Source organism: Centrocercus urophasianus, unplaced genomic scaffold (genome assembly GCF_019232065.1).
Source record: "Centrocercus urophasianus isolate 14NV4802_14NV808 unplaced genomic scaffold, USGS_Curo_1.0 seq_22, whole genome shotgun sequence".
Classification (NCBI taxonomy): domain Eukaryota; kingdom Metazoa; phylum Chordata; class Aves; order Galliformes; family Phasianidae; genus Centrocercus; species Centrocercus urophasianus.
The window spans coordinates 3593303-3607875 of NW_024884778.1; the positions used below are offsets into that span (position 1 = coordinate 3593303).

At 49.1% G+C, this 14573-nt stretch overlaps 1 protein-coding gene across 6 annotated transcripts in view; it reads left to right on the forward strand.

The window, feature by feature from the left end:
* Positions 1-301: 301 nt before the first annotated feature.
* The window catches only part of FOXP1 (forkhead box P1), a 334704-nt gene continuing 320432 nt past the window's right edge, over positions 302-14573 (forward strand). For 5 of the 6 annotated variants that reach the window (XM_042823146.1, XM_042823149.1, XM_042823145.1 and 2 more), the window contains exon 1: positions 303-496. The gene's annotated coding sequence lies outside the window, so the exon portion shown is untranslated. Of the gene's footprint in view, positions 497-14573 lie in introns of all 6 variants that reach the window. The other variant, XM_042823158.1, reaches the window with a different exon arrangement.

A 14573-nucleotide genomic window follows, 5' to 3' on the forward strand; every position in this document is an offset into this window, starting at 1 on the left:
CGGAGCATTGCCCGGTGGCACATTTTGCAGTAGCTGTGTGCTGTGCTTGGTGCAGGGCGAGGTGTCACCTGGTGTCGGGGCTGCATCAGAAAGGTTCCATTGCTCTCTCGTTTTTTTTAGTGAAATTTGTAGCCAGGGGTGTGAGGTGATCGCTGGTTTTGCTTCGATAAATGCTTTGGTGTGAGCGTTAATTGGATGTCAGCAGTGCAGTTCGGAGTTGTTTTTGATGCTTTCGTGTTTGCGTTCAGACAGCTCAGTGCAAACTCCACCTGTTTTGTTCCTGTTCTAAGTACTTCTGTTCTAAGTATCCTGAAACAATGGGGACAGCCACTGCAAGCGGGAGAAGGCTTTACCCCAGTGTGTGTGAGCAGGGCAGAGAGCAGAGCAGACCAAGCGCGCATCCACTGAAGAATGAAGAAACCCAAAACCTTTCCCCAGAAGTACTTCTTTAATTAGCAGTGCAGATCACACAATAAGTACTTTATGCTTTTATAAGGTAAGATTTCACAACCATCCTGCGTAACTTACAGAGCCGGTACTTTTTTATGGCGTATACTTTAATTAGACAGTAAAACGTGCGTGTGTTAAACATGCACACGTATGCTGTGAAGCCGTTTGGGGTAACGCAGTGTTTTTTGCATGAACATTTCATGCCGCAGTCGGTGGCAAGGTGCTGCTTTGGGAGCAGGCAGGACGCTGGGCAGAGTGCTGAGCGTGAGGCATCGCTGCATGGCACGGGCTGCAGCGCTGCTCCGTAGCAAAGGACCACCTTCTCTTAAGGGCTAACCTTTGTGTTCCCATCCACGATGCGCTTAGCTCCGGGATTATTCCTGTTTCACGGTATTGTAAAAAAATTAGGGGAAAAGGGGTGGTAGTGGAAGGGTGGGTTATGGCGTGGGGCTCGGCATTCAGTGTTCTTAGTGCTTGTGGTCATGGACAGAGAGGGCTGGACCGGGTCGTGTGATTCCTTTGCAAAGGTATCTTTCCAGCGTGTATTTGTCTATGGAATGAAATAACGTATGCACACACATATGTAGGAGATGCATGTAAAATACAGTTATTTCTGCAAGGCCATCCGGTTATTTATAGGACATAATGATACTTCTGTCATCTTAAATTTTCTCAGAGAAGCTTTAATAAATTTTAATAGATTATATGCTGTCAGGAAATAGTATAAATTTTGTTTACGATTCACTTGCTTTAAGGTACTTATACTAAAGAAGCTCATTTAACCCTCAGACTGAGCAGCATTAAGTGGTGAGAGGAGTCTGCCGGAGAGCTGCCGCTGCCCTTTGCTCTCGTGATAATCTTAAATTACAACAATTTAATTGCAACTTCAAGGCACCGAGCGGAGACGTTTCCTGCGGCTGAGGCAGGGCTGGGGGAGAGGCAGCAGAACGGGGCTCCTTGTGGTCAGGATTGCTCGTGGCTGGGATCCCTTGTAGTTGGGCTCCTCGCTGCTGTGCTCAGGCCTTCTGCCCCGCCAGCAGTGACACAGCGGGAGTCCCCAGGTGGGGGCAGGATTGGGACTGCAGCCTGGCACAGCTCTGGGTGCAAAGTTGTGCCTGAGTTGGGTTACGCTGTAGCAGGGGTTCATTGGTGGGTAGCTGCAGAGCCTGGGGGCACATTGGGTTCTGCAGCCCCAAGACCTGCTGTCGGGGGCTGTGTCCCAGCTCAGCTTGCCACAAGTCCCCCCGGCCCCGATATGTCCTCACACCCATGAGTGCTGCGGCGGGGGCACTGGGAGCCAGGCAGCATGTGCCAAAGGCGGTTGAGAAACGCTGCGTGCTGGAGCTCAGCAGCTTGTCTGCGGCTGTTCGCAAAGGTCCTGGCAGCAGAACTTTACCAAATGCTCACAAGGGCACAGAGGGGCTCACCGTTCTTGACTTTCTTGCCTTTGGAGACATACGTAGGTGCTTGGCTGTGCTCTGAGTCATGATCCATACCGCGTTCCTCTTTGCCATGTCCTCACCAGGTGGCTCCTTGCGGCCCTCGTGCCCGCCGGCGCTGCTCTCAGCTCGCCCAGCACAGCCCTGTGGTCCCGCTGCAGCCAGTGTCAGGTGCTGCCACGGTGTGCATGGGAGAGAGGGAGCTGGGGTTGTTAGGGGAGCCAAACTGGGGGAGCTCTGTAATCCTCTAATATGAAGAAAAGCCGTGTCTGGGGTTGAAAGGGAACTGTAAGCTGTTCTGTCTTTAGGAGCTTGGGCATCTGCTGAGCAGGGTGCTTCAACTTGTGCTCGTTTCTGACTTCAGCGTGCGACCTACTCAGAGTCAGGGCAGTGCTGGCTCTGCTGCAGCAAACGCGCTCGGGGGTTCTCTTTCTCATCACCTGGCACCTGTCTCTTCCATCCATATGTGCAGTGGCCATGCGTGAGTGGTAATGATCTCATGTAACCCCGATAACTTTTTGTTCAGCACCATCCTGAAAATGAAGATGTTGTTCTATGGCAAATGAGAAAACAGAAGAGCAGAATGCATTTTTTTCCCCTCTCGGGTACCTGAGGAGGACTGAATCATTTTTCTCCTCTCACTGACCCTCCCTGTACTGTTCTTAGAGCATCCCCATTTTAGTGCCTTGAAATTGCAATTAAGTTGTAGTAATTTAAGATTATTGTGAGAGTGCAAAGGGCAGTGGAAGCTCTTTGGGAGTCTCATCTCAACACGTAATGACGCTCAGTCAGGGGGTTAAATGAGTTTCCTCAACGTCAGTACTTAAAGTAACTAAATCGTAAACAAAATTTATACTATATTCTGACAACTAATAATCTATTTAAATTACATTAAAGTATGTGTGTGAAGATTTAATTAAAAACAGAAGTACAGTTGAGCCCTGTAAATATCTTGACAGATACACTGGAGTGGAGTTCGTATCATCCAATATTTGCTTGTGTCTGACAGGTTGTGGAGCTTCTGGGGGTAAAACTAACTGTGGGCTTTGTCCCTTCCAGTTTGCAGTGGGGTTGCAATGGTCTCACAAGCGCTCTGGGTGCCAGCATGTGTTATTTGGTTGCGTTATTTGCTCTGTTAGCACCGCAGTGCCTGTTTCCTTCAGCTCAGGGCTGGTGCCTGGCTGTGTGCTCTTGAGGACGCTCTCTGCTGCTGTTGAGCAGTGTCTCCCAGCTCAGTGTGCCAGCTTTCTCCCCTCTTCCTGGCTGCAATTGAAGCAACCCGGAGTGCAGTGCTGAGGGCTCTATTGCACTGCTGTGAGCCTTGATTTAGCTGATTATTTTATTTTATTTTTTTTCAGATAGAAAGTGTTTAGGACGTTTCCCCAATTTTTTTTGCAATGCATGGAAAGTGTTTTCAAGGCTGTCAGTGCGTCTGTTGCAGTGCAGCTCCTTCCCACTGGTGCAGCAGTGCATCCCCAGCCCAGGTGTGCAGCCCAGGGTGCTTGGCACGAGGAGCTTCTGCTCTGGGTACAGCTGTAGTGCTGGGGCTTTGGACATCCTGAGCCTTCCTTGCCCCCCTCCTGCAGGTGGTTTGGATGGAGGTCACAGGATGTTCCCCTCTTTGGCTGGGGGCGTGGGAAGAGGATGAGGGTGTGGGCATGGAGTGAGAGGTGTGTTGGGAGCGCGTTGCCAGCTGGGCGCCCACCGGGAGCGCAGGGCCTCCAACGGCATCGTTGGTTTTCCCCTCTTCACCAGACATTTCCTTTCAGATTGGATCCCAGTTTCAGCCACACTTCCCGCTCAGCCCTGTCATCTTGTTGCTAACAATTAGGGTCAAGTGTCTTTCCTTGGGCTCTGCGCCGTCTTCGCGTTGGTCCCTCCCCCAGCTCCCAGCCCGAGCTGTTTGTTCGTTAATTAGTGCATCGGGCGTATTAACACATCAGCGAACGGGAGCAGGCAGACTTCCCGAGGCATCTCGGGAAACCCTCTCCAGTTTTATGTGACCGGACGTGCACTAGTGCTGATTTAGATAGCGGAGCCGGCGATGCCAAAGTGTTGTTAAGAGAGAGATAAATAGAGAGAGCCCAGCAGTAGGCAGAATGTCATGTCTCTATTAAAAAGATGGTGATAAAGGAAGATAAAATGGTGAGGGGGATTGGCGGTGTGTTCAGAGCAGCAGCTCAACAGCTGGTCACAAAAATCAATTCAGAATTCCCCTTCCTGCAAAACCCTTGTCCACAGAATTGATGGCTGAGCACGGCTGGGATGACAGCGAGTGTTGGAGCCCTGAATGAGCCTCGCAATCCTTCCAAAGGCATCGGGGCTTCTGGGGCTCCATTGCAGCATTGCTCCCCTCTGTGGGGTGTGCCTGCCTGGAGGTGACTCAATGCGGATTTTTGTATGTCGGGGACTTGCTCTGGGTGCAGAAGTGAGAAATGTGACTGAACGTAAAGAAATGAGTGGTTGCAGCAGGAGAGAGGGGAGCGGTATTAATTTTACCGGTTTTGTAATGAAACATGCGGTGTGATGTTAAATCATTGCTGCCTTGTTTGCTGAAGGGATGTTCATCATTCCATTAAGAAGGGTTAAGTAATAAAGTGATGTTTCTTTAGGAACCAGTGTCAGTTTCAGGAGGCATCTTCCCCATGCCGCGTGGTGGATGCGAGGTTTCCCTTGGTGCCAGCCGTGAGCTCGGGGCTGGGCACAGGCAGGGAGCTGCACCAGCTCCAGTGCTGCAGGAGTGAGTTTCCCTGCAGCTCAGGCATGCTGCTCTGATGGCCTTTCAGTTACAAGGTTGTCTGCTGTGACTGCTGTCAGCTAGGTCTGGTGCAAACCTTATTCCGTGAGCCGTCTATTTGGGACTGCAAAGTTAAAACCTTCCTGAGGTATTCACCCGCATTGCTTTTTCCCTTTTTCATTAATAACAGCTCTCATGTTGTAATAGTACGCTTGCTGACAGTGAGTCACGAACTCTATCTCCCATGAACCTCATGACAGATTTGTGTTGGCCGCTCAGGCACGGCTCAGCCGGCCCAGTTCCCACCTCCCATCCTTGCACTGGGAAGAAAAGCCCATGGGAACAGGTGGTGCGAGTCCTGCCTCTGTCTTCCCAAATCTGTGCCAATGCACTGAGGAGCAGCCCTTGGGCTGGGCTGGGTTTGGGGACAGCGAGGCCGGATCTGGTGAGGAGTGGTCCCTCAGGGGCAGGATGGGACCCCAGGTCCTGGTGCTGGCTGTAGCTCAGTGAGGTCAGAAGTGTGGGGAGGGAGGGTGTGCGTGTGTGTGGTGGCTGCAGGAGTGCAGTGACCGTGTGGTGTTGGGATGCTCGGGTTGATGCTGGGGAAGCAACTGTGCTATGTGCTGCATCCTGTGTGACCTGCTGCTCTTCCGCTGCTCAGCCTGCTTCTTTGCCTTGACTGAGAATGCAGAACTCAGCACTAGCTTTGCCAGATCTCTGCCCTTCCTCATGGGATAGCCCCTGTTTCTAATACTGTGGTTAGTGATACTGGAACTCAACCCAAAGTGGCATTGCTATGAGCAGTAGGAGTTTTGCCTGGCAAAGGGCAGCACGTATCGTGTTAGTGTCGATACCTCCTGCTTTCATCACTGCTCTGCCTCTCAAACAGGGCTCCATCAGCCAATATCTTGCTGACTGTTGATCAGAGCACTGTAAGTGATTCCTTCCCTCAGGTGGATGTCATAAATAGGTGCATTTCCACGTCTCCTACATGCTGGCTACGTTTTGCTTCAGGTACCCAGATACCTCTGCTGAAACCTCAGGAGCTGCCTTGAGTGGACTGGGCTTAAAAAACTAAAAAACTAAAAAAAAAAAAAAAGGGGGAGGAGAAGAGAAAAAGCATCGTTTTGGCTCAGGGAACAAAATCTATGAATATTCGTGATTGTGATACATAAAAGGAAACTGTCTGGATGCGTACACAGAGCATCATAGCCTACATCTACCTTAACAGATTGAAGGAGAGATTTTCTTTTTATTTTTTTTTTTTCCTCTGTGAGTTTTGTAGTTGTGAGTTGTTAACAACTTGGCTAATCTGTTTTTATGATAGAGGTAGACTGGTAAATCTGAACAAACTGAGGAATGGTGGCTGTGGGCTTCTGGCCCCGTTATCAAACTTGCTGCATAAGGCAGAGTTTATGCACTGTGATAATGCTAATGACCAGCAGAGCCAATGATGCATGACTGGAGGAAATCAGTGTTATAATCAGAGAAAGTTATCAGGTTTTTGTCATTAAATATTAGTGATAAATAATACACTTCATTTTGAGGAGATAGGACATATTTAATTCTGATGCAGAGAGTTTCAATTTAATAAGGGGCATTGCTGAGCGAAATGATAATCTGTTGTAATTGAAAGGGAAAACTAGAAATGCCTTTGTTTCAGCAGAGCTCCTGGTGGCGGCCTGCAGTGCCATGTCTGAGCAAGGGGAGCATTCCTACAGCTGCTCGGCAGGGCTGTGCCATGGTGCTTTGCTTGTTAGCTTATGTGGTACACAGCTGGTTGCTTGGGGAGGGTCAGAGGAGACCTGTTTGGTATAAGCTACCATCACCTTTCTTTTTTTTTTTTCTTTGAAAAATGTTGCAGTAATGCAGCAGATGCTAATTGTGTGCTCCATGGGGGCTCTGCAGCATCCCCCAGGTGCCTGCATGCTGTCTGCATGCTGAGCTGTTCGTGGTGTGGCCAGCTCTGTCCCCAGCACAGGGACTCGGCGCCGAGCTTCCAGCAGGGCAGTGTGCCAGCTCTCACATCCTCTTTTCAGCGAGGGCAGCGGCAGATCCTGCAGGTTTGACTCATAGCAGAAACTTGGGCAGCTCTGCGTAACTTCAGCCAGAGTTATGGGATGTGCCTGAGGTTAAAAGCCATCCTGCAGTGAGAGCTTTATGGAAATGCTTTCTTCTTGCTATGCTCAAATGTTTACATGCTCCTTGGAAGATATTTTTTTGTCATTCGATTCTTTTCTTTTGGATAAGGGAGAGCTCTATCAGTTGAGATAATTTGCAGGCTTTCAGCTAGTGTTTTTTGTAGGTCCAAAAAAGAGATGAATACCTATGCCTGGGGTGGCATTGGGGTTTGGAGGTGAATTGCAAAGGGAGGCACATGCAGAGCAGAAAACTTCCTTGCAGAAGTAATGCCTGTGTCAGACACAGCCCAGTTTTAACAGCAGCACATGCCCATGTTTCTGTTCATCAGCACTGAATCATTGCTATGTACCAACCTCTGCTTGGTGGGTGCTGGGCTAGGAGGAGCATGCGTTGCTCTCTGCCCATCACAGAGGTCCATGTGTGTGTGCTGTGACTTGGGCTGCTCACAGCTTCACAACATGTGCCAGGCAGAGCTGGTTCCTAGGAAAGCCCCTTGGTTTTTGTTGAGGAAAGGCACTGCTGTTTTCACAGAGTAGAAAGAGTGCATAAATCTTGGCTAAAACCGTGCATCCTGCCTGTTGGCCAGCTTTGGGGATAAAGAGCAGAAGTTGGTAAGAAAATGTGTGGCCAGAGCCCAGTGCTGCCATGGGTTTACGCCAGGAGGGGGTCTGACCTGCAGCCTGTGCTTGTGTTTGTAGGGTATGAGGGTATGCTCAGTGCTGGCTTTGGGTGCAAGGGGCTGCTGAAAGCACCAGGTGCTCAGTGTGTGACACAATCACTAACGCTGTGTGGGGTGTGCCCCCTGCCATAGGGGGTTTGAGCAGAGCTGTAAATACGCTTGGTGCTTTTATGGCTCCTGAGATTGGTGCAGGTGCACATTAGCAGGAAGCGAAACTGGAGGAGCCCTGGGAGAGTGGTGCGAGCTGTGCCAAACAGGTACTGCGTGGCCTTATTGCCTGGCTGATAACCAGCCATGGTGCTGGAAGACTGAGTAGGACTGAGGAGGGAAGTCACACTGTGGGCTGGCACTGAGCTGGGGCCTCTAGGAGGGTGATGCCCACGTTCCTCCTGCAACAGAGATGGTCCAGGTGGGCTGGAGGGACTGCTGCATTGGAGTGTCTGCCTTCTGCAGCTGGCAGCCCTTTCACCACTCGTTTCTGCATGGTCTTGTGGAGGAATTTCAATGTGCAGTCTATGAAGTGAGGTACTGAAGCATTAACCCTGTCTTTTATTTTATTTTATCTTTTAAAGGAGTAGAGTCAGAATAATAGTACTTAATGTGAGTAAAAATCTTATGATCCACTGTTCTGTCTTCCTTGGTTCATGCCTGACTTCAGTACCCATCCCGTCTCACTGAGCACAGCCAGCACAGGATCATGTAACTGTGCGTGCTGCTGCACCTGGCAGCACCACTCACCTTGCATAGGGTTTTCATTCTTTATTCCTGAGTGTCAAAACCACATCTGATTTGAACCCTAATTGCATGCATTGCATCTGTGCTTTTCCCCATCTGGAGCAGTTGTGGAGTCTGTTGGAAGGAGAGCCCAGGCCAGCATGATGCTACCAGGAGAACGGCTTGCGCAGCCACATGCACAGTGAGCATCTGGAGCTGTGCCCCTCTGCGTCAGCATGAATTAAGTGTCACAGGAGGAAGCAGAGATGAAGTTCTGTGAGAAGATCCACGACTTGATCCAGTAATGATCTGGTGTGCAAAGAGGGAGAGAAAAATGAATTTCTCACCCAAGACATCGAGACCGTTAGTGCCGTGCAACCCAGCTTGTGCTGTAGTGAGCACCTCTGCTCCAGTGCCACAACGCTGGTTGGGTTGGTGCAGTGGTCTGTGAGTGTTAGCAGCTGCAGCTGGCTGTAAAAGCTGTAAATTTCCCAGTAACTAGCAGGAAAATATTGTGGATCTGCAGTTATTCTCCACATGTGGATATACCGTGTTTGTTAGCATTGAGCTAAGTACAATAAAAAGCATTTTTCTCAAGTGTGGCAGCACATGGGTGAGCTCCGTTTGGCCCCATTGTCAGATGAAGCCAGCAGGAGTTCACATGCAGCTGTAACAGCAGTTCGTGCTGCAAAGCGCTGCTGGCCCAGTTTCTGGGAGGTGCTGTGGAGGTTGGTGTGAAGCCCCTGAGTTGTGCTGCTATGCTTTGCGATGGAGCTTCTTTCCTGGGGTACCCCCAGTGTATGAGGCATGCCCTGAGCCTTGCGCAGCCTTTGTGCTCATCCTGCTGAGTGCACCTGTGTGTGAGTGGGACTTGAGATGGCAGAGAGTTGCCCAAGGAGAGCTGAGAGCTTGCCCTTGTGTTGTGCAAAGCTGCTGTGGTGGGCTGGGTGTTGGAGGCTCCTCCATCAGAAGGCAGCAGTCCTGTGGTGACAGCATAGAGCGTGTCTGCAGCGAGATTAAAATGAAAATTAGGCAGTGGGCGATTACCTCCTGGTTTTAACTAAGTGTGGTATTGGGCTGAAATGAAAAGCAACCTTGAAGCTGCACGGATTCATGAAATTGTATGCTGGGATTTTAAAAATTACCTCCATTGGAATCCTGGAAGCATCTGTTACATAATTAATGCACTTAAAAATATACTCTGTTTATGATTAATCCAGGACTGTGGTGTGTGCTAGTTAAATGACTGAATCCCAGGGTGCAGCGCGAGGAAAGGACTGCAGTTGTAATCTATTTGATGGTTATGGGGAAGGACATTTTCTACAAATAAATACATCTTCCGTAGTCTTTTTATTTGTCAGGGCCAAGCTTACGTCTGTTGTGCTGAGTTTGTTGACTGGTTAATGTTTAGAGATTTATGCTGATATTTTGTAGATCTACTGGAAGAAAATAACTCAAGAATAATTAGGGAGATTGACCATAACGTTCCGTGCCACATGTGTGACAGCGTTGCTGGGCTGATGAACTTGGATAGGGCATGTGCAATTAAAAGCGCCAAAGCTCGGTACGAGGAGCTTTTCAAACCCTCTCCCAGATAGATGAGCACTCTGGAGGATGCACATTCCCCAGAGGACGACTTGCTGGAGTTGCTGGAGGCCGTGGATCTCCTCTCTGGAGAGTGTCTGAGTGTCTCCTGTAGGGAGCTGCAGAGCAGGGCTGCCAGCACATTGCATTCCCCAGCTGGCATTTCTTTGTGCTAGGAAGGGTTGGGACACTCCGTGGCCTTACCTTCTTGAAGCCTGCTTAACTGGCATCCTCAAACAGTCTTTAGCATTGCATTTCCTCTGACATTTTTTCTTTGTTTCTGTTCCTTCTCCTCCCCCCCCCCTCTTTCTTCGTCTGACTGCTGCCCCATCAGGTTGGTGTGTGGTTGTGCCAAGTAAAATCCTTTTCTTCCCCCATCTTATTTTTATTGCTGGTTCCCAAGCCTCCCTCAAGCTGCTGTGGTTGCCCATCACACCGCAGGGTCTCAAGGAGGCAGCCCAGCAGAGCGGTGCCCGTGCATCCCATACTTGCTGCTAGAGCTGGAAATAGGGTTCCTTTCTATGTGAATGTGTCATTATTTTTAAGCTAACAGTCATTGTGTGTGTTGGCTTGGGAGATGTTTTGAGGTTTAGTGCCTGGAGGGTCCTGTCGCACCTGGTCTGTCTGGTGGTGCTGCTGGGTTGTGGTGGGGTTGCCTGTTGGGACCACATGTGCCCAGGTTTGGCCCTGGTACCCACTGAGTGTTAGTGATGACCTTGGGTTTCCACGTAGTGTCTCTTGTCTTGAACTGATTCTGCATTTAAGTATCCTGTCCCTCAGCTCCTTCAAGTGTGCTGAGGGCAGAACGAGGCTGGTTTGAAAGGAGGCAGTGCCACCTCTACCTACCAATGGTGCCTGTGGCTCTTCCTCACCTCTAATCCCACTGGGAGCTGCTTCTGGCTCATCCCTCTGGATAAAGCAACCCTTTGTTATCTGTGCAGTATAGAAGTGTACTCAGCATGGACTTTCCCTTTCGTCCTGAAGAGAGTGCAGATCTGTGTGTGCTGGACTGTTTGTATTTCTAGCAAATTGGGACCAAAAAACAGCATAAGTTCCAACTGTATGTCAGCAGTCTAGGATTTCAGATATTGTTTGATACTGATTTGTGCGAGAGCAGTTGTTGAATAGAAGGAAATGATAAAATTGATGAATCAAGGCAGAGGAGGAGGGCAGCGGGAAGCAAGAAGCCCGAATGTGTTGGGTTCTAAAGAGTTGTTACTCTCTTATTGCTGGCCTGGCCAGTGGTGTTGGGCACGTGGAATGGCTCAGGGTGGGTGGCTGAAGAAAACAAGAGTAAGGGTTTGGGGAAAAGCAGAATCTGGTGACTGCAGCAGCACAAGTTTATTTTTAGAACCCGATTGCATTTGAATTGCGAGCATTAGAGAAACTTCTTAGCTCACATTATACTCCGAATTTCTTTAATTTATTTTTAAAGTGGAAATTTTGCAAGCTGACGTTTTGCAGCATGCGTAGTACGAATTGGCTGACAGCATTGTCTGGCAAAAGAAATAACCAAATTATTATTCAGTCATGGGTTTTTAACAGCCGCAAAGCAAGTGGATGTTAACTAAATGATGCAATTTATTCCCTTCCTGCTTATTGCCAGCTTGCCTATTACAGAGAGACTGCCAGCTTTAAATAAGTGGTACCCAGATGGTAGTCGCATGACGCCCACTTGGTTACAGAGCCTAAGCAGGGAATAACTCGGCAGCCACTACAAGCTGTGGGTCAATTGAGGGGGAATGCCTGTTGCTTCACAGTTTTGCATATGTAAATCTGTTAATGTTATGTCAGTATTGTGCGGTCTAAACACAAGCACTGCCTTTCTCTGGGGCCCAGATGAACTTGGATCGCCGCCCAGCTAATGAGGATCCGAGAGCGCAGCGTCAGGCGCGGGCTGCCGCCTCTGTGCGCTTCCTCGCTGTGAACTTGGGGCTACTGGGCTCGGCCATGCCCCAGCAGTGCAGTATGCAGCCGGCCTGGCCTCGCTGCTGGCAGCTCACTGCTGCTTCTGTCCCAACCAGAGTGGCTGCTGCACTTGGCTCCGGCCGCGTCTCCCTGCCACGCTCCTACGCTCGCCTTCATCAAGTGCAGATGTGGCACCCGGCCGCCTCCGAGAAGTCATGAACCGCCTCGTCTGTGCTCCCAGGCAGCCAACATCTGCTGGCGGCATGGGAGCGATCCGGGGAGCTGGGCCCTGCAGACAGGGACTTGTATTGATTGCATGGGGATGGTTGCTGGAATGGTTGGGTTGAGTCCGACTCCCCCTTCCCCCCTCTCCCCTCCTTTTATTTTTTTATTATTGCTTTAAAAGTAGTGGTTAAAATTGTTGGACATGGGAATGCTTTTATTGTTGATCATTTCTGGTTCTGAAAAGTTTATTACAATGGGTGAAAACAACAACCCCCCAAAAAACACTATAAAAAACTGCAGTACGCTGAAAGGCTGAAAAAGCACCAATCGTGCTGATTTAACCAAAGAAAACGTTCCTAGAGGTACTGTAAATTTTATGTGCCAGATGAAAAGCATTAAGTGCGTTATTTTTCACGAAGGGAAAACATTCCGATTTTAACCGTTTTGTAAATTATATTAATGGCAAACTGCTTCTTAAAAGCTGAGGGGCTGCTCAGTGAGCACACCCCCATCCTGGGGGCCCAGGGGTGCAGGATCCACGCTGCCAGATTTCTGCCTTTGTGTGCAAAGCACTCTGCTGTTGCTCCCCCCACCCCCCCGAGTCTTCTCTTTTGGAAGTTGCAAGCAAGTGTTTTGAATGCAGTCAGAATAAAATTAAAGGAGAAAATAAGCCGCTTTGGAATGTAGCGGAAAGCTGAGATGTTTGAGTATTTTATCTTTATTTTGCTAATTATTTGTCATGGAGATCTGAGTTGATTCCCTGAGATTTCTTCTAAGCCTCTTAGGGGGAATTTTTCTGGCTGATGGTCATTTTCCTCCGTGCTGTACTCCTGGTTGAGCACCGCTGCCCTCTGCTCCCTGGCCCCAGGAGGGATGCCTGGCTTGCTCCTCATCCTCAGTGCCACTAGTGGCCCCAAACAGACTGAGCTCTGGGTTCTGAGCACAGCCCATCGCTCCGGCTGTGATGGCAATTTGGCCGCAATTCTCCTTTTTGATGGAAAATTACGTAGTGGTTGTTGAAGAGCCTGTAGCACATTCTTGTACAATGAAGGTAAATCAAGCCAGGCATTGGTTTATACGTGATTTTCCAGTTCCTTGTATTAGTGAGAGCTACAGCTTACCCTACTGAAAACTTAATTAGGCAAACAGAATGCTATGTTAGCAGTCACTTACAAACCCGATGTGCTCAGGACGAGATTCAAATAAGTTAATAAGAGTTACATTAGGTGTTTCTAATGGTACTTTCCATTATTTTTTTTTTTAAATAAGCACTGGCTTTGGTAATAATTGTCCCCCACTTTTCGGGTTAATGGTTTCATTGAAAGGCTCCATTGTGTCCATTTAGTCATGGAGGATCCCTTCTGCTGTGCGGTACGTTGGCGCATCTCCTACAGCCTTTGTGTTCAGAGGGCTGATGTGAGTCCCCTGGAGGAGAAGAGCGGGCTGAGGGAAGGCAGCAGCCTGTTGTGCCACGCACCCGGAGCAGCCTGCAGACAGGAGCGGAACAAATCTTCAGTGCTGGAGTGGGCGTAGGGGTGCGTGTGTGTTTGTAATGCATTCAGAATGCCAGTAGCTTGTGCCTTTTGAAGGCTCCAAATCAGAGCTGTCATATTAGCTATACCATTTCCAGAAATAATGCGAGGAACACGCTGGTACCCGTTCTTCAGAAAGGCATCATTATTCTGTTATTCTTTCTTGAGCTTCCGACATCCTCGCTTAACAAAGGTCTTTCCAGATTATGGTTCTCAGAAATAGTTTGCTGTGAGGACTTGGATTCCAAAAGGCAGATATTGTCTTTTATTTTTTTTTCCTAGGGAAAAAAAAAAATGACAAGGGCAGAGGGAAATGATCACCTCATTTTCTTTCTTGGCAAAGAGATTTTTGGACGAAGGATGTGAACGTAAAGCTTGCGAACTGAAATGGGAAGTCAGAAGTTTGGGACTTTATTATTCCGTAACTGATGTTACACCATTTCCTGTCTGCGTGCTATGAACTGGGAATAGGGAAAAATTGCAGTGCTGAGAGGCTGCTGGCTGATTGAACTAATGCTCGCCAAGTGCTGGGGTTATCTTACGTGGGGTGTTTTGATGATAGAAAGAACTGGTACCTGAAACCTCGGCCTCAAAGAGAGCGCTCTGCTGGTGCGAAGCAGGGGTCGGGATTGTTCCTCAACAGCAATTTTGTGCCGTTTTGCTGAATGTGCCTGTTTTTGTGCCACCAGGCAGAGCCGTCACTGGTGACAGACTTTAGAATATTTCTTAGACATCGGTAAAGCAGCATTTGCTCGTTACAATACTGATACAGCTCACAGCATGTTTGACTCGCAAAAGAATTATTGTAGGCTCGTGCCTGCTTGTGGTGGGCCAGTGGAAGTGTGCGTGTGTGCTGGATGTGGCAACCTTCACTTGGCAGAGAGCAAAGCCTGCTTGCCCCTGAGGAGAACTGCGCTGGGAGCCAAGGGCACGGCAACGCCAGGAAGACGGGTGCATGAAATCCCTGTTAGTCCTTCATCACCTGACGCCTATCCTGAGTAAGGGAGCGCTTCAGTGCTCAGAGCGGAGCTTGAAAGGGCCTTTCCTAGCAGAGACATTCGGGGGTGGGGGATTCCCTGAGACAAGATCAGATAAGATAGTAAGTGGAGGATTCAGGCGGAAAAGTGGTTTGGAATTGCAGATCAGTGGTTTGCCCATAAGTG